General features: G+C 44.9%; 1 protein-coding gene across 1 annotated transcript in view; it reads right to left on the bottom strand.

Moving 5' to 3' along the window:
* Positions 1–19832, bottom strand: part of LOC126424971 (uncharacterized) — a 248448-nt gene that overhangs the window by 120877 nt on the left and 107739 nt on the right. The window lies entirely within an intron of this gene.

Below are 19832 nucleotides of genomic sequence, written 5' to 3'. Positions count from 1 at the left end.
ACGGCTCTGACTGGTGAAACGTACGTAAGCATCCCGTCTGATCACCTGCATCCGTTCATGTCCATTGTGCATTCCGACGGAATTGGGCAATTCCATCAGGACAATGCGACCCACCTCATGTCCAGAATTGCTACAGAGTGGGTCCAGGAACACTCTTCTGAGTTTAAACACTTCTGCTGGCCACCAAATTCCACAGAAATGAACATTATTGAGTATATCTGGGATGCCTTGCAACGTACTGTTGAGAAAAGATGTCCACCCCGTCACAGTCTCGCGGATTTATGGACAGCCCTGCAAGATTCATGGTTTCAATTCAGGCATTAGTCGAGTCCATGCCACGTCGTGTTGTGGCTCATCTGCGTGCTCGTGGTGGTTCTACATATTAGGCAGGTGTACCAGTTGCTTTGGCTCTTCAGTCCAGAACGTCCCTCCTAATTGACAACAGACTCCGGTGGCGAATAGGCTCAACAGTCAGGTCAACAGGGAGACGGAGGCGGCGAATTCGGAGAGGGCGTTACGTGAGTCGGTGGCTAGATTAAGGCGAGTATAAGAAACTCATTTATGGTCTTTAACGCCAGGTGCTGACGAATCGCAAACTGGGAGATCTTCGATCTCTTCGAAGCCCCCACTCACTCTAACACAGCAAAGGAAATTATTAGTAAAGGTGTAGGCTACCCTCCGCCACGCAGCTTTCGGTGGCTTGCGGAGTATATATATTAAGGTGTGGTTGGTATTGGTGAGAAATAGAAGGAAGGGTACTATAATTACAGATCCGGAAACCAATACTTGTTGAGATATGTACCAATCAGTCCGCTCGTCCCATCTGTCACAGTAAGCAGTGCTGCATGTGGTTACCACAAATCCTTACTCATCTTTCAGTCCTTCTTCGCAGTGCATCGGATGCACCTGGCTCGATTCGTGTTCTGTCACACACTCCTGTAGCCAGTGCATATACCCGATAGTTTGAGCATCAGGCTCACAGCCTGAAATCCAACGGCTTAGGCCCAGCGAGCGGGAAAGTCGTGCTAACGGACCTCCTCGACCAACCCACCGCCCATGAAACGTTGCGGTGAGGTAACGCCGCACGATCAGTAGATAACTGGTTGGGGTCCTTCTTGCAACGGTAACGTTCTCCAAGAACTCATCACGCAGAAATCTGTGATAAACAGCACCTGATAACCTATTTGGTAAAGTTTATGGCCCTATCAGTCTCTCGCCGACAATTCCTGCTCATACATTGATAATGATGCGTTCGTAATGCCCTCATCTCCGTTGCTCGAGGATTTACGTCTGCCCACACATAGAATTGTGGTAGATAATATTCTTCTCGGGCGTGCAGCCGGATCATAACGTCATCTTGACACAATATTTCAGCGGTCCAGCTGGCCGCCATCTTCAGGTGAGAGTGCTGGTACACGATCTCGCAGGAACTGACTTCGCAAGCGGCGGCCCCTATATAGGCCGCAGAAGGCCCACAACGCGTGCGCGAAAAGGTGATATGATATGATATGATATCTTTTTAGAATTCTTTCTATCTTCGACGAATTTTTCGTCCGCCAGCCAAGATTAGAGCGCTTCTTGGCTGTGTTAAGGATGACTTGGGTTTGACGAAGCCCGGTGTGTACAAGATCCCTTGCCACTGTGGGAAGGCTTACATTGGTCAGACAATCCTGACCATTCAGGACCGATGTGTTGAACACCAGCGGCACACACGGTTGCTTCAACCAGAGAAATCTGCAGTAGCGGAGCACTGTCTCACCGAGGGACATAGTATGCTGTATGACGAGACACAAATGGTTGCCCCTGCATCTCGCTATTTGTGTTTTAAAAGAATCCATAGAGATTCGTTTATCTGATAATCTTATTAATGAGACAAGGGTTATCTTTTAAGTAAGACTTGGAACCCGGTGTTATCAGACATTAAAAAACAACGGTCTGCGTTTCGATAGTCGGAATAAAATTTTTAATTTTTGATAGTGATATCTCGATTTCGTCTGTTTCCACCACTGGCGACGCGATATGTTTACTTGCGCTAGAGGGCAGTTACCGCACATTTTCGCAAACGCGTTGTGGGCCTTCTGCGGCCTATATAGGGGCCGCCGCTTGCGCTGACAAGAGAACCTCCCCATCGCACCCCCCTCAGATTTAGTTATAAGTTGGCACAGTGGATAGGCCTTGAAAAACTGAACACAGATCGATCGAGAAAACAGGAAGAAGTTGTGTGGAACTATGAAAAAAAACAAGCAAAATATACAAACTGAGTAGTCCATGCGTAAGATAGGCAACATCAAGGAGAGTCTGAGCTCAGGAGCGCCGTGGTCCCGTCGTTAGCGTGAGCACCTGCGGAGCGAGAGGTGCTTGGTTGAAGTCTTCCCTCGAGTGAAAAGTTTACTTTCTTTATTTTCGCAAAGTAATGATCTGTACGTTCGTTCATTGACGTCTCTGTTCACTGCAATATGTTTAGTATCTGTGTTTCGCGACCACACCGTAAAACCGTGCGATTAGTAGACGAAAGGACGTGCCTCTCCAAGGGGAACCGAAAACATTTGATCGTAAGGTCATAGGTCAACCGATTCCTCCAGAGGAAAACACGTCTGATATATTCTATACGATACTGATGACGGCATGTGCGTCACATGACAGGAATATGTTGTCGACCCACCTAACTTGTACACTTGGCGAAAGGGTAAAAAGATTCTTCTACCTGGCCCGATTTAGGTTTTCTTGTGGGTGTGATAATCACTCCCAAAAAAGTGATGAAAACCTAAGAGTTTGTCACATTAACTGCAACAAATGAATGCAACAGTTTCACAGTCGCACAGTTTTGTCTGTGCTCTGTCAAAACATATGTTTTGTTTCGATGTTTGTTTAGGTGTAGCGTCCCCATGCTACGGCGCAGTTACCTCGCATCGGACGGACGGATAATAATTGTCTGAAAATAAATAATTAACCTTTTCACTCGAGGGAAGACTTCAACCAAGGACCTCTCGTTCCGCAGCTGCTCACGCTAACCACGAGACCACGGCGCTCCTGAGCTCAGATTCTCCTTGATGTTGCCTATCTTGCGCATGGACTACTCAGTTTGTATATTTTGCTTATTTTTGTCATCCACAAAACTTCTTCCTGTTTTCTCGATCGATCTGTGTTCAGTTTTTCAAGGCCGATCCACTGTGCCAACTTATAACTAAATCTGAGGGGGTGAGGGGGTGCGATGGGGAGGTTCCCTTGTGAGAAGTCAGTTCCGGCGAGACCGTGTACCAGCACTCTCACCTGAAGATGGGGGCCAGTTGGACCGCGGAAATATTGTGTCAAGATGACGTTATGATCCGGCTGCACACCCGAGAAGAATATTATCAGTTATTACGCCGGGAAAGCCTTCGTAATCACAGAATTGTGGTAATTTACTATACCATCTCTTGTGAATGCTGCATCATGACTAAATAAAGTGAGGCGGCGAACTACGGATCTTCCACTTGTATTTCAACAGCCATTGGTTTCCGGACATGTGACAACGGGTATATTGGCATACGCTGCAATTTATGCACCGCTGTAGTTTTCGCTACTACAACTTTTGCTGCTATTCTCCTACTAGAACAGCCTGACTCATGCAGAGCTACTGTTACAGCACGTTTTCCAGTTCCAGTCTCCTGCTTGCGTCCCGTTTAGAAGGTAACCTGATCAGGCACACAAACACTTTGCGAGATGCACACAGTGTACTGTAAACTTACGCGAACTGAGTGCTAGCAGACGATAAGATTTTTGAAAACATAGTCAGCGATCTTAAAAGCAGTTAAAATTAACATTTAAAACAGTTTTGATCGAAATCTTGTTAAAATATTTTTTTACTGGAGTGAGTGATTAGTTTCGACTCTATGAAAGAGTCATCTTCAATCTCCAGAGCGGTGGATGGACACTGCTAGATGTGTTACACGAGCGTCGAGGGTCGATGGAACTCATCTAGCAGTGTCCATCCACCGCTCTGGAGTCTGGAGATGACTCTTTCATAGTCGAAACCGGTCACTCACTCCAATAAAAATATATTTTAACTATATTTCGATCAAGACTGTTTTAAATTTTAATTCTGCTACGCAGACAGCTAGAGAATGAGGCCTATTCGCCTGGATTCGTCTTTGGCAAAGGGTTCTCAGTACTGTTGATACTCGTCAGCGTTCCACTGTATAAAAAATCAGTCGGCTGTAAATACATGAAAAAAGTTTAGTATCACCTCGGTTCCGAGAGTTCCTGAACCTGCACAGAAAATTGGAATAGAGATAAACATCATTTCTGCCCTTTTTATTGCTCACAAAAGCCACACATTGCATGTTGTACCACCATACAGCGAGACCTCCAGAGTTGGTGGTCCAGATTTCTGTACACACCGGCTCGTCTAATACCCAGCAACACGTCCTCTTGCACTGATGCATGCCTGTATTCGTCGTGATATACTATCCACAAGTTCATCGAGGCACTGTTGGTCCAGATTGTCCCACTCCTCAACGGCAATTCGGCGTAGATCCCTCAGAGTGGTTGGCGGGTCACGTCATCCATAAACAGCCCTTTTGAATCTAGCCCACGCATGCTTGATAGGTTTCGTGTCTGGAGAACATGCTGGCCACTCTAGTCGAGCGATGTCGTTATCCCGAAGGAAGTCATTCAGAAGATGTGCACGATGGGGACGCGAATTATCATCCATGAAGACGAATGCCTCACCAATGTGCTGCCGATACGGTTGCACTATCGGTCGGAGGATGGTGTTCACGTTCTGTACAGCCGTTACGGCGCCTTCCTTGACCACCAGCGGCGTACATCGGCCTCACATAATGCCACCCCAAAACATCAGATAACATCCATCTCGCTGGACAGTGTGTCTAAGGCGTTCAGCCTGACCGGGTTGGCTCCAAACACGTCTGCGACGATTGTCTGGTTGAAGGCATATGCAACTCTTGAAGATAACGCGATGCCAATCCCGAGGGGTCCATTCGGCATGTCGTTGAGCCCATCTGTACCGCGCTGCACGTTGTCGTGGTTGCAAAGATGGACCTCGCCAGCGACGTCGGGAGTTCGCATCGTGCAGCCTATTGCGCACAGTTTGAGTCGTAACACGGCGTCCTGTGGCTGCACGAAAAGCGTTATTCAACATGGTGGCATTGCTCTCAGGGCTCCTCCGAGCCATGATCCGTAGGTAGCGGTGATCCACTGCAGTAGCAGCCCTTGGGCGGCCTGAGCGAGGCATGTCATCGACAGTTCCTGTCTCTCTGTATCTCCTCCATGTCTGAATAACATCGCTTTGGCTCACTGCGAGATGCCTGGACTCTTCTCTTGTTGAGAGCCCTTCCTGGCACAAAGTAACAATGCGGACGCGATCGAACCGCTGTATTGACCGTCTAGGCATGACTGAACTGCAGACAACACGAACCGTGTACCTCCTTCCTTATGGAATGACTGGAACTGATCAGCTGTCGGATCCCCTTCGTCTAATAGGCGCTGCTCGTGTATGGTTGTTTACATCTTTGGGCGGGTTTAGTGACATCTTTGTACAGTCAAAGGGATTGTGTCTATGATACAGTCGACGTCTGTCTTCAGAAGTTCTGCGAACCGGGGTGATGCAAAGCTTTTTTTGATGTGTGTACAGCACAGGCACTCGGTATTTATATGTTTATGCTCGTTTTATTATACGACAGAATATTCGGAACGAAATCCCTGTTTTGATCACAAATCCATAGTTGTGTTAGGTGATAGAAAAGTTTTGACCTGTAGTGTACTTCATTGTTGAGATTGAGATGGACCAGCATAAAAGCGTTTAAAGATAAAACTGTACAATTTCGGATTAAAAATGAAATACTGTCAATGAAACATCTGAATGAGTTATCCAACAAAATTATATTAATTTCTGATAGTTTTCAGTAGTGTCCACTCGTCTTTCGTCTGAAGGAGCAATCATCTCGTTTTTCCAAATACAGCTTAGGCGAAAAAAGTTTTGTGTAGCGCTCTACAACTGTAGTTCGCCACGGTAGTCTCCCACGGACGAGTAAATAAACCACACGACTGCCTTCAAGCTGTACCTGTCGGTGTTTAGCTGATTGCGCATGCGCGGCACGGCAAGTGGACACGCACCTTGAGGCACCTCTCGCGCGCCGTCATCTGCAGCTTCGGAGGTGCCAGGTGTCAGCTTGGCGAGCCGCCTGCAGAAACCTGTTGGTTGCCAGTCAACTGGTCTTCAGCGAGCGTGGGGTCACGGCCGCTGCCGTGTATCATCCCCTCCCCCCTCCCCGCCCTCCCTATCTCTCTCTCTCTCTCTCTCTCTCCTCACGCGTGTGCTATGACGTCTTTAAGCGTCATCAAGCCTGATACCCGCGGCTGTCCTACCACTCCACTGTGCACGCGCGTCTGGGAAGTCGCTGGGTGGTGACCCATATCTACGGCCTGAGGAAGTGGGATAAGAGTTGCGTTCACTGGAAAAAACAGCTGACATTACGGCGAGGTGACTGCGCGGGGAATTCCGATAACTCGCTACGCTGTGCCGCAGTAGTATTTCTTCCCGTCTTTTGTGCATTCAGTTACAGGCAACGAGGGAGCACCCCCCGCCAATTTGTGGAAACTTCTGCGAAGTGACTAGAATCTCTCGAGAAATCTCGTCCTCCATCTCTGTCAGCACTTGGAATTCCTCGTGCAGGCAGCTAAGGCACGCCACTCTAAATGTATCCAGAAAGGATAAACACATCGAGTTACGGTTTGCACTTACAAAGCCGGCCTCATGGACGGTCTCTCTGCGATTATGTTCATACATATAGCGTTTGAAAGTGTAAGTAACCGGAGATAAAATTCCTAATGCAGAACGAATTAATTCTCAAAAGTCACCTTCGAAGATGAAAAAGGTTCTACACACTGTCAGTTAAGAGCATAAAACTTTTAGAGGATATGAGCACGGTCCCTAGTAGGCTAGCCCATAGCGTATAAGCTTTATACTCGCAAAGTTAGTAGTTCGATTCTCATCAGGACGAAATTACCATTTTCTTTTCTTAAATATCTGTATTTACTATCAAATGAAAATATTAACTAAAAGATAATAAAACATACTTTTTGAAAAATTAGAGTAACATATTTCCAGTTTTAATTAAAATTTGACACAAATGCCCGAAATCCTTCTTATTAAATACTAAAAATAACATTCATCAATAACACGTTGAAATCGATAGAGATAACAGTACTTTATTTTCTATTTAACGTTTCGAATTCTTCTAGCTAATTTTAATTTACTGTCAATACTCCCACTTCTGTGCAGTTAGGAAGAAAAATGTTATGTTTCATAAAAAATAATCATTCAGTATATTTTGACTAGTAGTTACACGAGCTAATAAGCATGGAATTGAAATGAAACGAAAAGAAAACTTACTACTAACGATATTCCGCCGGCCAGTGTGGCCGAGCGGTTCTAGGCGCTTCAGTCTAAACCGCGCGACCGCTACGGTCGCAGTTTCGAATCCTGCCTCGGGCATGGATGTGTGTGATGTCCTTAGGTTAGTTAGGTTTAAGAAGTTCTAAGTTATAGGGTACTGATGACCTCTGATGTTAAGCCCCGTAGTGCTCAGAGCCATTTGAACTAACAATATTCCAACCAGTATTTTACGATTACGAAACTGTTGCGCTACGCACTCACCTACCTTTTTTTACGTTCTTCACCTTTACTGTTATGTAATTAAATGTGATGCAGTCCTCTTGCCCGCACAGATGATATCATGTGCAACTTAAATCTGCCTGTAATTATATAACTATGAAAATAATTTTCTGTAGCAGTTAAATTTCATGTTTCTGTGATGTTCCCACATTACTGATTTCAGTGTTATTGTTGGGAAACTATTGATGGATTCTCTGTCTTTCTTAGTTGTACGTCAACTTGTAAATGAAACAACAAGTCAAGTAATTTTGACGTTAAAATCTGTAAATTAACGAAACTTCATTAAGCAAAATGATGGTCAACTGTGGTCCTGAAAAGGACCCGGATAATGTTACTGGTGTGAGAGGCTCATGCCAGACAAGTAGACATTGCTCTCAACGAAACCTGCAGGTTGATCACAGGTTGCTTAAGACCTACCCCAACTGATAAGCTCTACTGCCTGTCTGGAATAGCGCCACCATGGATACGCAGAACAGTGGCTGCCAACAAGGAGAGACTGGAAGTGGAACAGGACAGTGCCCATCCACTGCACGGACATAACCCACCACAGCAACGGCTGAGATCGCGAAAGAGCTTCCTGAGAACATCCGAGAAGCTCACCGTTTCACCAGAGAAGGCAAGGCTGGAGTTATGGAAGAAGTCGACGCCTCACCTGCAGAACTACCACCTGGACACAACGAGAGCTGGCTGGTGCGGAAATCTTTAAACAGATTACGATCAGGAGTTGGACGATCCAGAGACAACCTGAAGAGATGGGGCTTCATAACAGAAGAACAAACCGCAAGCCACATGCTCCAGTGCCTTTTGTGCCCTACATCCTGCACGAAGATTGATCTCCTGTAAGCTACCCCAAGCGCCTTGGAAGTTGCAAAGTGCTGAACACATTTAATATAAATACAATTTGTGTGTGTGTGTACATATATATATAATTATATATATTTCAAATCAAAATATGTGCACTGCAAGAAACACGATTCACAGACGAAGACCATTTCAACACGGAGAATTTCAGAATATACAAAGGAAAACCATCGAGACAACTGAAAAACCTAAGGCTTCTTGGCACAGGATTTGCAGTACACAGGTCCATCACGGACAGCATAATCGACTTTTCGTCACCAAACGAAAGAATGAGCACCATCACAGTGAAATCAGCCAATAAATCCTACACAATAATCAACGCACATGCACCGACTAATGACTACAACAGGAAAAACCCGGACGAAATTGATGACTTCTGGACGACAATGGAAGAAACTATCAGAACAATTCCTGCACATAGTCAAAATAATACTGGGAGACTTCAACGCTAAACTCGTAAAAGAAAAGATATACAGACATATCACAGGAAAACATACTCCACACAAGGACACCAACAAAAACGGAAAACATCTGATAGACTTTTGCAAAAGCCACGACCTCGCCATTATGTCAACAAAATTCAAGAAACCAACACGAAAACTTACCACATGGAAATTCCCCAGCGGAAAGCAAGAACTACAAATCGACCACGTAATAGTCCAGAAAGACTCACAAAAAGAAATTTTGAACATAGACACCCGTAAAAGCTACTTCGACTCAGACCACCACCTACAACAGATCAGGATTCGTCTTTTGCCCAAGAAAAAGCTCCATAAGAACAAAATTGTTAGACCAGATCCAGAATACGTTACTTTAAACCAGACACAAATATTACACAAAATTAAAATGGAGAAAACGACTGACTGGACACAACTTTCACGAAGAATCCGAGAGGCCATGAAACTAGCACAAGCACCACGAACACGGAAACACCGTTGGTGGAACCACACATGTGACCAAGCTATTGACCAACGAATCAGTGCATGGAAAAAATTTAGTAGCCATAAATCCCAAGAGAATTGGATGAACTTCTTGAAAACACAGAAGCAATCAAGCAAAATCATTCGCAGTGAAAAACGACAGTATGACAAACGGCGACTGACAGAGATCGAATCGGACTTCATGAAGAACAGTACAAGAAAGTTCTACAGAACGTTCAGAGAAAATATGACTGGATATCAACCACCCAACTTGTGCTTCAGAAGACCGGATGGAACCCTAGAAACCAATACCAAAAACAATTGTGACATTCTGGCAAAGTACTTTAAAAAACTGCTCAACACGGACCCCCCCCCCCCCCCCCCCATGGAAGAAATGACAGAAACGAGCACATACAATCCAGATAGTGAACCTCCAACTCTAGAAGAAGTTAAAGAAATAATCAAGTCACTCAAGAATCGTAGAGCACCAGGAGAAGATGGCATCATTGCGGAAATCTGGAAGTTACAAGACCCAGAACTCACCAAAGACATCCACAGGATCTTGGAAGACATCTGGAAGACCATGAAAATTCCTGACGACTGGAAAACCGCCCTGATACACCCACTACACAAAAAAGGTAACAAGACTGACCCGAACAACTACAGAGGAATATCCCTACTACCGGTCACATACAAGATCCTCTCTAAAGCTTTACTGAACAGACTAGAATGCCAGTCCGACCACTTGATAGGGGAATACCAAGCAGGCTTCCGTAAAGGGCGGTCTTGTGTGGAACAAATTTGGAACCTGAAAATGATTTTACAACACAAACAGAACCTGATCATTACCTTTGTTAACTTCAAAAAGGCGTACGACTCTATCGACCGGAAAACTCTCTTCAAAATTCTAGCAGAATAAAAAGTAGACAACAGAACACGGGCTATCATAGAGCAAACTTTAACCAACACGACCTCCAAACTAAAGTTCTGTGGGGAACTATCAGAGCCCTTTGAAATTCGCACAGGTGTCCGACAAGGCGATGGCCTCTCACCTCTCCTTTTCAATCTGGTGTTAGATAAGGTCATAAAAGAATGGGAAACATCACAACAGGGGATAACCTTAGGAAACCTACAGATTAAATGCCTGGCTTTTGCAGACGATTTGGCGATTGTCACGAAAGGTATAAAGGAAACAAAAGACGCTATTGAAAAACTGCACGAAATCGCTTCCAAAACTGGACTACAGATCTCTTACGAAAAGACACAGTTTATGAGCACAATGAAACTCTCATCTCTGAACACAAAGTATGGCACGATTTACAAAACGGCAAACTTCAAATACCTCGGTGAAACACTACAAATGAGTGGACATAACAGAGACTCAAACGAAGAAAGAAAGACTAAACTGGACAAGGCATACAAAGTAGTGTGGAATCGTTACAACAAGAAGTCTATCTCACAAAAAGCCAAATTACGCCATTACGACACGGTGGTGCTCCCCGAGGCACTATATGCTGCAGAGACCACACTAATCCTAGGGCATACACGTATCAATTAGAGAAAATATTTGGCGCAACTAACAACAATGGAATATGAATCAAGAAACCTACAGAGGAACTGTACAAACATACGGAGACAATCACAGAAAAGATTAGAAAACGCAGACTACAATTCTATGGACACCTATACAGAATGCCATCACACAGGCTGACCAAACAGATCTTTGACTGGGTAACCACTAGAAACAACAAATGGGTGGCAGAGGTAGAAAACGACCTGAACCAACTCAACTCAACAGCAGACACAATAAACGACAGAATAAAATTCAGAAACATCATTAAGAAAAGTAAACTACATGAGATACAATGTGACAAACGAACAGGCATAAAATGGACCGAAGAACGCAAGCGAGGTCACAGCCAGAAGATGAAAGAAATATGGGCAACCAAAAAGGCAATGAAGATGAAGCCGAAGACACAAAGCCGACAAAAAGCATGCACAGAGGACCGGAAACAGAAACACAGAGAGCGAATGTTTAGTCCAAATGCGCTCTTTAAGGGCAAAACACCAATAATATATATCACAGAAAAGATTAGAAAACGCAGACTACAATTCTATGGACACCTATACAGAATGCCATCACACAGGCTGACCAAACAGATCTTTGACTGGGTAACCGCTAGAAACAACAAATGGGTGGCAGAGGTAGAAAACGACCTGAACCAACTCAACATAACAGCAGACACAATAATATATATATAATATATATATATATATTTATTTATTTATTTATTTATGTGTATGGCTACTGTAAATTTTTTATGTTTCTGATTCGAGAACATAAAGCAAAATGACACAATAAGAGAGATATAATAAAAAATAAATGATCCATTCGTGTTTGAGCGTGGTGTGTCTTTTGACATCAAATAGTCATACCATATCTAAAGCACGACGAAGAAAATTTGTTTCTTAATTTAAAACTTGAGACCTCATGGAAAAACTATTCTTGTAATTTTATCTCACACCTGCGGTGATTTTATGTTCACAATGTTCCAGGGGGAATGGTCAATACTCAAGGGTATGACAGGAATGATCATTTGACGATAAAAGCTGTATGGAAATATGCCCTATTCCGAACGGTTTCCGAGATAGAACGCGTTTGATGTATGTTGCAATTTATTTTCTGTATTACTGAATGCAATATCAGGTTTACAAGCGTACAGCTGCTAGCAAATATTAAAACATGCGTTTTGCGAAGTATTAACTGAAAAATACGTATTTTTAATACATTCACCTATATACATTATTATGCAGGTCACATTACAGCTGCCGAGCGGTCTAAGGCGCTGCAGTCATGGACTGTGCGGTTGGTCCCGGCGGAGGTTGGAGTCCTCCCTCGCGCATGGGTATGTGTGTTTGCCCTTAGGATAATTTAGGTTAAGTAGTGTGTAAGGTTAGGGACTGAAGACCTTAGCAGTTCAGTCCCATAAGATTTCACACACATTTGAACATTTTGAACGCATTACAGCTGTTGAACGGTTCATAATAAATGTTGGAAAATCCCACTGTCAGCTTCAATACATTTCTGCACTCTTGAGAGAACACGTTTTGTTGCTTATCTGAGTGCCTCTGAACAGTAACGACCATGATAAGCAGTTCGTTTTTAGTTTGTAAAACTCAGACTGCATCTAATGCTGTAAACAAAATCCTAGTCGCATAATGTCTGGCGATCTTGGTGGCTAGTTGACTGTGCTATCGCAACCAACCCAGCGATCAGGGTAAGTACTGTTGAAGTGTTGCCTCACACGTCTGCTGAAATATGGAGAAACTCGGTCATTCTGGGAGTACAGCGGTTGGACAATAATACGGAAACGCATAATTTTCAACGTTCTTCTGTAGCATCACATCTCAAATGCCTCGATTCTGTTGTGTTCTGTTTTTTCCAAAGTCCATATTTCACTACCATAAAATGCCGTGCTCCAAATGCACACTCTCTGAAATTTTTCCCTCTAACAAACGCCTATGTTTGATAGTAGCAGACTTCTCTTGGTCAGGGACTGTGCCTTAGAAATGATACACTGTGATTGGGAATATGTTGTTGATTTTATGTCTAGAGAAGTGGGATGGAACTTGCATAAGTGGAAAAATTTTTGGGAAAATACGAATAAATTCGGAAAATACACAAAATTGTGGAAAATACAGAAAATACGTAAAACTGGGGAAAATACAGAAAAATGCGTGAAATGAGGGAAAAATACTTGAAATAAGGTGAAAATGAGATTACTTATATATCTGTCTGGGCAACGGCCTTCCCGCAGTGGATACAGCGGTTCCCGTGAGATCACCTAAGTTAAGCGCTGTCGGGCGTGGCCGGCACTTGGATGGGTGACCATCCAGCCGCCATGCGCTGTTGCCATTTTTCGGGGTGCACTCGGGCTCGTGATGCCAAATGAGGAGATACTCGACCGAATAGTAGCGGCTCCGGTCAAAGAAAACCATCACTATGACCGGGAGAGCGGTGTGCCGACCACATGCCCCTCCTATCCACATCCTCAAATGAGGATGACATGGCGTTCGGATGGTCCTGATGGGCCACTTGTGGCCTGAAGACGGAATGCCATATATCTATGTGTAGACGCTGCTGGTCACGTAATATAAAATTTACTTCTTGGATACGGAACAGGCATCAAGAGACAAGACTAAATGCAATTACCGTAATTTGTCATTAACAGGCCGACCGTAGTGGCCGAGCGGTTGAAAGCCCTTCTGTCCGGAACTGCGCTGCTGCTGCTGTTGCAGATTCGAATCCTGCCTCGGGCATGGATCAGTGTGATGTCCTTACGTTAGTTGGGTTGAAGTAGTTATGTCTAGGGTGCTGATGACCTCAGGTGTTAAGTCCCATAGTGCTCAGAGCCATTTGAACCATTTGTTATTAACAAATAGATACAGCCTCATTCTCTTCCTATGCTGCCCAGCTCCAGACTGGAGCGACCCACTCAAGTGCCCCAGCTATGAAAGATGGGGAAGTGGAGGTCGAATCTTATTGTTCCAGGGGGGAGGGGGACGAGGTAGGGATGTGGGAGAGGGGGAAAGTAGGGGGCTGGGGTCCCCCTGGGTGACTTTGTCAATTTCCGGGGGTGGCTGGGAGTGGGGCGGCTGACCCTGATTTAGGTCTCTCAAGCATGCGACTTGATACTGGATGTCTTTTTCAGTGATCTTGAGATTAGACCCTTACCTCGGCCGGTTCCCTCCTTCATAACCTACCGCTTATCAGTTCCAGTGTTAAAATATTACTGGAAGTGATGTGTCTCCCGACGTTTATCTGTCTTCGAATCCGGCCTGCTCCACTACTATGGTCTGGCGTTCTTGACTGGGTGCGCCCACGGGGTACATTCAGACTCAGGTCTGGGCAGGTTGTTCTTCCTCCACTACTCTGGCCTATTTCCTCTCAAAATAAGAAAAGTTATAAAAGAAGTTACAGTAAACAGAGCACCATCGCAGTTGGGATTCGTGAAAATTGTAGCGGACCACCTGTCCGAGGACAAGACCAGAAATATGCTACAGTGATTTCAGCAGCCGGATAGTGAAGCGTTGACCTCCTGGCCACCAAATACGCCGGATATGAACCCAATGAAAGACACCTGGGACTCTATCAGGAGACAACGTCGGGCCCACAGACCATCGGACCGTAATTGCGGCAGTTACACGACATTTGCCTAAACATTTGATGCCACATACACATGCGATCAAAAGTATCCAGACTACTACTACGTGATCAGGCACAGTGGACCGCACGCATTTACAAGTTTCCTCCTCCACTGTATTCTGTCCATTGCTGCTATCCACCATTCGTCCACACCTATTGACACTTGGTTTAAATCTTCATGGAGTCCATCCCTCCAACGCTTCTTGGGTCTCCCTGGCGGTCTCTTTCCTGTAGGTGTGAAATCCACGAGCTTCCGAGGCCATATGTGATCCTCTATCCGGGCCACATGGCTGGCCCACTGCATTCGTTTGGCTTTGACAGTTCCTGCTATGTTGCGCTGCTGGTACAGTTCCTCAAGCTCTTGGTTGTATCTGATCCTCCATTCCCCTGTATCTGCATCCAGAACCGGACCGAAGATCTTCCGAAGCAGTTTTTTCTCGAAAACAAGGAGCTTATGGAAATCCTGTTTCCGGATAGTCCATGTCTCACAGCCGTATAGAACAACAGGCTGGATCAGGGTTTTGTACAGTCGAATAGATATTTGGACCAAAGCAGTTGTGCTAGGCTGTGGTAAGATCGGTTTCCTGCTTGTATTCCGGCATTGATCTCTGCTTCACATGACGAGTTCTCAGTGAAAAGTGCCCCTAGGTATTTGAAGTCTTGCACTCTCTTGTAGGACTGGTCCCCAACCTGCAGTGATTGTAGATGATCAGCAGTCTGACAATGACCACGCCTCATAACGAGGTACTCTGTCTTGGCTTCGTTTATGTTCAGCCCAAATTTGCTGGCAGCCTGGTTTAGTGCAAAAGTATCCGGACACCCCCAAAAATCTACGTTTTTCATATTAGGTGCATTGCGTTGCCACCTACTGTCAGGTATTCCATATCAGCGACATGAGATGTCATTAGACATCGTTAGAGAGCAGAATGGGGCGCTCTGCGGAACTCACGGTGGTCAGGTGATTCCGTGTCACTTGTGTCATACGTCTGTAAGCGAGATTTACACACTCCTAGGCCGGCCGAAGTGGCCGTGCGGTTCTAGGCGCTGCAGTCTGGAACCGCGTGACCGCTACGGTCGCAGGTTCGAATCCTGCCTCTGGCATGGATGTGTGTGATGTCCTTAGGTTCGATATGTTTAACTAGTAGTAGATTCTAGGAGACTAATGACCTCAGAAGTTGAGTCCCATAGTGCTCAGAGCCAGCCACACTCCTAAACAGCCCTAGATCCACTGTTTCCGATGTGAAAGTGAAGTGGAAACGTGAAGGGACACGTACAACACAAAAGCGTAGACGCCGACCTCGTCTGTTGACTGACAGACTACCGACAGTTGAAGAGGGTCGTAATGCGTAATAGGCTGACATCCTTCCGGACCACCACACAGGAATTCCAAACTACACCAGGACCCACTGCAAGTACTATGACAGTTAGGCGGGAGGTGAGAAAAAGTAGATTTCATGGGCGAGCGGCTGCTCATAAGCCACCGATGCCTCACTTGGTGTAAGGAGCGTAAACATTGGACGATTGAATAGTGAAAAGACGTTGTGTGGAGTGACGAATCACGGTACACAATGTGGCGATCCGATAGCAGGGTGTAGGTATGGCGAATGCCCGTTGAACGTCATCTGCTAGCTCGTGTAGTGGTAACACCAAATTTCGAAGGCGGTGGTGTTATAGTGTAGTCGTGTTTTTCATGGAGGCGGCTTGCACCCCTTGTTGTTTTCACAGAGTCCTGACCTGAATCCTACAGAACACCTTTGGGATGTTTTGGAACGCCGACTTCGTGCCAGGCCTCACCGACCGACATCGATACCCCTCCTCAGTGCAGCACTCCGTGAAGAATGGGCTGCCATTCCTCAAGAAAACTTCCAGCACGTGACTGAAAGTATGATTACGAGAGTGGAAGCTGTGATCAAGGGTAAGGGTGGACCAACACCATATTGAATTCCAGCATCATCGATGGGAGGTGCCACGAACTTGTAAGTCATTTTCAGCCAGGTGTCCGGATACCTTTGATCGCATAGTGAACCTCTGGGTACTTACTATGAACAAGTCGAATGCATGACACGTACATTCACTGTTGTGTTGCGTTTCGAAAGTTAAGCGACACATCATGAAGCAGGTGGTCGCAATGCTTTCCCATCAGTGCATACGAATTACTTAAACAATGTATTGTGTCTGGCTTCCAACGCGGACACCAACTGTTCGTTGGAACTAGTGAGATGAACAGAGAAAGAAGCGAGTAACAAAGTAGAATCCTTCTGCACTCTAGAAACAAAGAAACAATATAAAATTAGCACTTCAGAGTGCGATGTGAATGAACTGGAGGTGGTGCGATGACGTCGGCGAAAATTATCGGTATGAGACCTTGGCTAGCGGAGCCATTTTAGCAAGTTGTGCTAGCGCCTGAGAAGTTACGTAACAAAAGCGCATGTGACAGGATGGGGACGGGTAGCGAGCTTCAGGAGGACCACTTATAGCTGACACAGGCCCAGATGCTACCGACTTACACTAGTTTTCATTTTTTACCTTCCTTACCTTGCGAACGGCTTGATGGAATATCCAGCTCTATCTAGTGGAAAGTCTTACTCATCTAATGGAATCGCAAGGCATAAGAAAACTGTTGTTGTATGAGCCTCGTCTGCACAAAGTAGAAGCTAGTCAATGGTTCAAATGGCTCTGAGCACTATGGGACTCAACATCTATGGTCATCAGTCCCCTAGAACTTAGACTACTTAAACCTAACTAACCTAAGGACATCACACACATCCATGCCCGAGGCAGGATTCGAACCTGCGACCGTAGCAGTCGCGCGGCTCCGGACTGAGCGCCTAGAACCGCTAGACCGCCGCGGCCGGCGGAAGCTAGTCAATAAAATTATTAGAAACCATAAAAAAATTTTTGCAGAGTTGACTACAGTCTTACAATGTCTGAATGTACCAGAGATAAAATACAGGGAGCTAAAGAGTTATTTACATTCAATAGAGAAACCGCACTGCAGTTATCAAACTCGCAGGATATGAAAGGTAGTTAATAAGTGAGCGAGACAGGGTCTAGGTCAACCCGATGTTGTTTAAACTGTGCGTTAAGCTGGCGATAAAGGAAACCAAGGAGAATATTAAAAATTAAATTATAATTTAAGGGAAGTAAATAAAAACAAGCAAGCGGTAAAGGAAACCAACAAGAATATTAAAAAACCTTGAAAAAAAAAATGAAATGGTCGTATGGCATTGTTGGCCGGGAGGCCCCATTCGCGGGAGTTCGGCCGCCGGATTGCAAGTGCCTTTTTAGGTGACGCCACATCGGCGAGTCAATGAGGGTAAACATGATGATGAAGGACACGCAACACACGGTTCTCTTCCGGGAATCGAACCCGGGCCCCCTTCGTGGTAGGCGCTAACGCTACCGCTCCCCCGAATTCATTTTACATATACATCTTGTATTCAATATGTTCAACTCTCCCAATATTGTTAAAAACGTAACTGGTATATTTGCCCATTAACCAAATCACTGCGTTATTTTTTGCGTGAGGGTGGTAACTTTCCTCTGGTCTGAAGAAAATGTTAGTCGGTACATTGTTTGCTGAAGTTCTTGTTATTTGAGCAATATTCTCCCTGGTGCTACCTCCAGTTGGTAATCCGATTTCCACACGTGTAACGATGAGGCACACTATAAACGAGGTTGCATTTGCTGCAGATGTTAGTGTCACTTAAGCCGATGGCAAAAGAGACGCTCATTAGTGCTGATGATGTTATTGACTACCTTTTACCACGCTGTTCTCACGTCAGACGAAAGAACATCGCTACTGATGTTTTTCCCGACCACATTCCATGCTATTCCAGCATATTTAGTTTCTATGTTATTTTTCCTTTCGTGTTTCCGTCTTTCAAGCAAAATCGCTTTTGCTGTAACGTTTTTGAGTTTAAAAGCTTTTTGCTGAGATTAGTTCAAGAAAATACTCCCTAATGTGTTTCAGCTTAAAACTTATTTGTTGTATATTTATCGGCGGCTCTACACTTTCTGGCCTGACAATATCGCATAGTTTTGCTGTAATGCACCCTGGATCATTATACATTATGCTCTATGTTCGTTTCACATACAATGCCATCGCTTTAGACTTGATGTCGGTTAGACCCATTCCCCCATTGCTTGGATCCAAAACTGCTGTCTTCACCGGCACTCGAAACAATTCCCCTTTCCACAAGAACTTTGCTAAGGTGGACATGATCGCCACCATTGATGGAATGGTGAGAACCGGTGCTATGTAGTAGGCCTAATACGTGTTGATAAACAGTATTCTCTGGAACTGTCCATGCTACGTTGACAGTTGTCAGTCAAAGCTCCCTTGATTTTTCTTGCCACCTCCCGCCAATTTATTGCTATTATTTTTAAAAGGGGAGTTGTCAATGCCATTCCAAGAGCTTTGTATTCATTAACATGGTTCGCCCACTCAATGCGTAAGTTAGCAAGCTGCTTTATATTCAGAAATTTACTTTTGTTTTCATTTACCCTCGCACCTGATGCGGAACAGTATTTTGCAAGTATCATCTCTAGTTGTGTCACATCTGTTTGGTCTCTGATGATTACGCCTACATCGTCCGCAGAAGCAACTACCACGGTCTTTGTTCCTTGAATGGTAATGCCTGTCAGCTGTCTCAGGAAAGGTTCCAGCGATATCTACATCTACATGACTGCTCTGCAATTCACATTTAAGTGCTTGGCAGAGGGTTCGTCGAACCACAATCATACTATCTCTCTACCATTCCACTCCCGAACAGCGCGCGGGAAAACGAACACCTAAACCTTTCTGTTCGAGCTCTGATTTCTCTTATTTTATTTTGATGATCATTCCTACCTACGTAGGTTGGGCTCAACAAAATATTTTCGCATTCGGAAGAGAAAGTTGGTGACTGAAATTTCGTAAATAGACCTCGCCGCGACGAAAAACGTCTTTGCTGTAATGACTTCCATCCCAATTCGCGTATCATATCTGCCACACTCTCTCCCCTAGTACGTGATAATACAAAACGAGCTGCCCTTTTTGCACCCTTTCGATGTCCTCCGTCAATCCCACCTGGTAAGGATCCCACACCGCGCAGCAATATCCTAACAGAGGACGAACGAGTGTAGTGTAAGCTGTCTCTTTAGTGGACTTGTTGCATCTTCTAAGTGT

Source organism: Schistocerca serialis, chromosome 10 (assembly GCF_023864345.2).
Source record: "Schistocerca serialis cubense isolate TAMUIC-IGC-003099 chromosome 10, iqSchSeri2.2, whole genome shotgun sequence".
NCBI classification, from domain to species: Eukaryota; Metazoa; Arthropoda; class Insecta; order Orthoptera; family Acrididae; genus Schistocerca; species Schistocerca serialis.
The sequence above is the reverse complement of the archived record's forward strand: the minus strand, read 5'-3'. Positions and strand labels throughout refer to the sequence as shown.